The sequence below is a fragment of the Nilaparvata lugens genome, chromosome 2 (genome assembly GCF_014356525.2).
Source record: "Nilaparvata lugens isolate BPH chromosome 2, ASM1435652v1, whole genome shotgun sequence".
Taxonomy (NCBI): Eukaryota; Metazoa; Arthropoda; class Insecta; order Hemiptera; family Delphacidae; genus Nilaparvata; species Nilaparvata lugens.
In genome coordinates, this window is record NC_052505.1 from 94405706 (window position 1) to 94411451 (window position 5746).

Below are 5746 nucleotides of genomic sequence, written 5' to 3' on the forward strand. Positions count from 1 at the left end.
ACTAGCAAGCTCTTCTTCCCTTTCTTGTTGACGTCACCGGATCTTCTTTATGTCTCCTGAGGGATGCTGTTACATAAAAATGCTCTTAATTTTATGACGCATTTCGAGTCAGCGTAGAGGTGATGAAGAGTCCCTTCTCAAAACGAGCCTATAAGGAGTGGAAGTAAGAGTCTATAAGAGTAGACTATAGAATATTGAAAAATATATTGTTATTCAATTATTGTTGGAATATTTTTTCTTCGAATAGGCCTAATATAAAAAACGAGTATTTTATAAATATGCTTCGATCCCAGAGCTGTGGCCAAAATTTTTCTGTCGAGGTGCTCCTGTGTTTTCGGGAGTAACCTGTGAACTTGTAACTGATTTTTGGCAAATAAAATAAGATTATATGATCATCTTCTATTATAACAAGAATTTAATAGTGAATATCACACCGTAACCTGTAAACTTGTAACTGATTTTTGGCAGATAAAATATGATTATATCATCATCTTTTATTATAACAAGAATTTAATAGTGAATATCACACCTAATATACTGGTATCAAATAGATACCATAGAAGGCAGTAGCAAGTCGTAAGGTGCGTACAGATTTACGCGCCGCGAACATGAGCAATACACTTTTAATCAACTGATGCCAAGCTTTTTATATCTGTATGTTACCGTTTCTGTAAAAATACATATATAGTCAGCTGATTGAAAGTGAATTACTCATGTTCGCGGCGCGTATATCTGTACGCACCTTAAGATTTGAAACGCTCATCTAATATCTTCCCTCACTGCCATTATAACGTGGACGTCTCTATAGTTGAAATCCAGCGTACAATGTTGAGAAGTGTTCGGTTTTTACATTTCCTTCGACGTTTGCAAGAAATCGATGAGCTTAACGATGAGCTATAATCTGCAATGTTCAATGACAGAGCCTTCCAAATAGCCTCAACATTTCACTGCCTTCGTGACAACTCTCATTATATGCTGAATGTCTCCTAGAACCTTCAGATATTTGGGTGACAAGGTGACTCTCAGTGCGCAAAATAAAAAAGAATGATATCAATGAAATTATTCAAGAATTTCCAAGACGAAGAATCTACTTGGAAACTTTGAAAAAGAGATAATTATGATTTGTTATATTTTTGGCCCGACAATACTCATTGACAGAAGTTTGATATCAATGAAACTACACCAGATATTCCACGAAAAAGAATGCGCTCTGTAACTCAAGAAAATATCAGGAATCTAATTTGTAATTTTTCACTGTTCGAAGTTATATATTTTCATGATATTAATGAAATTACACTAGATATTCAGGCTTTAAACATGAATGTATTTTATAGTATGAGTGAATGAGAATAGTCTTGCGAATGAGAATTACATAATTTTTCGACCGTTATGAAAAATTACAGGTGAGGATTGCCATCCTTCAATGAGAATTATAGGAATGGTAAACCGCTTTAATTTCAAGAATTCATGATTTTCGTTTAAATGTTATCCAATCACCAAGTTACTTTTCACAATAAAAATAAAATCTGGAGCGATAGACCAAGCTATCCTCTTCTCTGCTCTTTTTTGTAAAAGCTGACATGCACTCTGAAGCTGAACCCTTTATATAGTCCACGTAAATCAGGATAGAAAACTATACAATATTATATTATTCAATTAGACTCCATTCAAAGATAATGCTGATTACAATTAGAAATATCGGGTACCGAGCTTCGCTCTGGAGTACAAGAGCATAAAAATTTATTACGAAAGAAGAAATTATAATAACATTCATAGTTCATACAGAAATGTTCTCTCTTAATTTGAGATCAGTCAATAGAGATCAATTACCAGAGGAATGCAAAAATTTCCCTCACAAAGGCCCGGTTGCACAAAAGCCGGTCAACTTTAATCCTGATTAATTTCACATGAACCAAACCAGAGAAGACCATTTCAAAAAGATGGATCTACTGGAATTAATCGGGATTGAAAATAACCCGGCTTTTTTGCAACCGGCACTTAGTACCTGATTGAATTATTACAAAAGTTCAACAGCTGAGTCATGATTTTGACAGAGTCCCACACACATGAACTCGCTCACACACTTCCATCATCAACAGACGACGAAATAATTAATATCAGCTGTTTTTCCAAGGATGATAATAATTATCCCTTTAATGTCCTTCAGCGAGTTTTCCCAGGGATGAGACATAGTGCAATCGAGTTTTTATAAATAAACCTATGTACTGAATTTCGTGAGAATCTTTAGAGACGTTTTCGAGATCCGGTGAAATACAAACATATAAATATCTAAACATCCAAACATCCAAACAACTAAACATATAGACAGGAATTGCTCGTTTAATAGTATAGGATAATAATATCTGTATAACTTTTCAAGTGGTTCTCTACTGAAAATTGGACTCAAATTCAAAAGTGAATGGAACAACACCTATTTTTTAGACTAGAGTATGAATCGGAATTCGGGAAGAGAATGGGCTGTGTCTGTTGGTCCTTCCTCAATCATTTTATTGAGTTATATTTTGTGTATCATAGAATAAATATATGAATTGTTTCGGAGGTAATATGTCGACATCTTGAAACAATAAATCCCCGCACACACTCATCGATTCTTGTTCGTACGATATTTTGCCGTCCTTATAAATTCTATTGGATTAAACGGAACTTGACAAACATCATCTGTTTAATCTGATTGAATTCATAAGGACGACAAAATATCGTACGAACAAAAATATCGATGTGTGTGTGCGGGGCTCAACAAAAATGGAGTAGCTCCCTCTAAGTTTAGTTACTAACACAGATTTTTGAGCGTTCAATTTCCAGCAATCCTTATAAATTATATAGATTGACATGTGTATCCACTACACATTATGTGCTTGCCAAGTTCCATTCGATTTGGTAGAATTTATAAGGACCACAAAAAATTGGACGTCCAAAAATAGAGATGTGTGTCCAACTGGCATCAGGGAGAAGGGTTTTTATGATTTGAATCACTAATTTTTGTATAAATAAGTTTGGAATCTTTAGACAACATTCTCTCAATCACAAGCAAAAAGTACAAGTGGACCGTACGTGAATAACACTCAATATTGTCGAATATTACGCCATTAATATTTGGAAAACTGTTGGAAATTATGTACGTCACAGCAACCCAGCGATACTACCAATAGTTGAATAATATAGGCAATCAATATTTGTAAAACAAGTGGAAATAATGTAAGTAACATTAACACAACAAAAGCACCCAAAACCAATAAGTATTCTCGAAGGAGATAGAACTAATATTATTCATTCAATATTGTTTCATAACACGAGCATTATTTGTAGAAAGGTACCGTAAAAGGAGGTACCAGTACTTATCTTGTTTAGAAGACAGTAGTGGGAGTAATAAGTAGGTGCTTCACAAAGACCCAATAAGCAGGGAACGTGAGCCAAAAGTACATGTTACATGAACAAAGTCGAGTACTTTTTCTCTAAGTTCAATTCTTTTAGTGGAGAAGTCCGATTCTTTCCGACGTGAGTGTCCAACAGAAGAAGAAGAAGAAGCAGAAGGAGGAGGAGAAGGAGAAGAAAAAGAAAAAGAAAAAGAAGAAGAAGAAGAAGAAGAAGAAGAAGAAGATGAAGAGGAAGACAGTGGAACAAAGTGAAGTTCGTCTTCTGTTTGGCTGCTTATGTTGAATGGAGAGCACGATTTAATTGAATAAGATGCACTGCATGTGTGTGTGTGTGTGGGTACAGTTGCGTTAATAGAATCACTAGAATGAAATCAAAGAGAAGAGAGAGAGAGAGTGAGAGGGAGTTTAAATTAGATTAGATTGGAGTTATTTATCTATTTTACAATATTCACTGGATTATACAGTAATTTAAATTTTAATGACAGTATTGCTAAATTATTCAACGATTTCACAAAATATGAGAAATTAATCAATGAATATAAAGATTGAATGCAAATTCAATAACAGTAATATAAAATTTTTAAAGAGATTGATTGATTGATCTATTGAGTACTTTATTATGTAGATTACAAAATATACTGACTTATATACAATAGCTTACAATGCAGCAAAATTATAGATGAATGTATATAATATAGACTAAGAAAATAATTATTGAAAGTATATGACATGAAAAAAGCAATCTGTAATAACTATAGATAATTATATTATTATGCATCTACATAAATTGGCGGAGCTTTGGACATATCAATGTCCATTCTTCGGAGATAATATTAAAAATATCCTCCCCACTAACTCTCTACCAAATAAGAGAGAGAGAAGGAGAGATAAATTGATTGAGTAATTTATTTATGTAGATTTCAGTTTACTGGCTCATGCACTCATACACAATAGCTTACAATACAGCAGAGTATTAGATGAATTTACATATTATAAGCTGAGAAAATGATCATTGAACTGTATCTGATATGGAAAAAAGTAATTTGGAATAACTATAGATAATATTGTTATGGATCTTCCATGAATTGGGCACATCAATGTCCATTATCACGAGAGAATATTCAAAATATCACTCCCAGTCTACTAAAATATCAGGGGCAGAATCGAAGACAAAAAACGAGTTAAGAGTGGAAGAGTGTAGTGAAGAGGACAGAATGGTTATAACAAGTGGATAATTAGAAGAGGGTTTTCTCTCCCAATCATTTCAGTGATGTGTAATATTTGAATGAATGAGAATTTGAGCGAAAAGTAGAGTGCAGTAAGGTGGACAAATGTTATAACAAGAGAGGAATAATTGAAGAAGAATTAAAAAGAAGAAGAAGAAGAAGAAGAAGAGAAGAAGAAGAGAAGAAGAAGAAGAAGAAGAAGAGAAGAAGAAGAAGAAGAAGAAGAAGAAGAGATGATGAAGAAGAAGAAGAAGAAGAAGAAGAAGAAGGAGAGAGAGAAGGAGAGGCGGTAGGAGAGGATGAAGAGGAAGGGGGAGAAGAGAAAAGAAGAATAGAAAAAGATTAGGAGTAGTAGAAGAAGAAGAAGGAGAAAATTTCATACACATAGGTTACAGATGAATCTCCTCTAGCCTTCAACATCAGATGATGCATCTAAAAGAGGTGATGTGGAAAAATAAGAGGTGTGAAGGAAGAAGGAGTAGAAGGAGAAAAAGAGGATCAAGAAGGAGAAGAAGAAGATAAGAATAAAAGAGACGATGGAAAAATTTATACAAATTTGGTTACAGAAGAATCTCTTCTAGCCTTCAACATCAGATGATGCATCTAAAAGAGGTGATGTGGAAAAATAAGAGGTGTGAAGGAAGAAGGAGTAGAAGAAGAAGATGAAGGAGAAAAAGAGGATCAAGAGGGAGGAGAGAAGAAGATAAGAATGAAAGAGACGATGGAAAAATTTATACAAATTAGGTTACAGAAGAATCTCCTCTAGCCTTCAACATCAGATGATGCATCTAAGAGAAGTGATGTGGAAAAATAAGAGGTGTGAAGGAAGAAGAAGAAGAAGATGGAGGAGAAGAAAAGAATCAAGAAAGAGAAGAAGATGATAAGAATGAAAGAGATGATGGAAAAATTTATACACATTGGTTACAGAAGAATCTTCACTAACCTCCAACATCAAATGATGCATCTAAGAGAGGTAAGGTAGAAAAATAAGAGGTGTGAGGGAAGAAGAAGAAGAAAGAAGAGGGGTTGCAGAGGTCGATCCTCCTCTTCTGGGAGAGGGAGAGAGCATCACTATAAAGCGAAAGTGTTTCGTATTCCAGACGTCATTCATTTTGAAAACGTCCT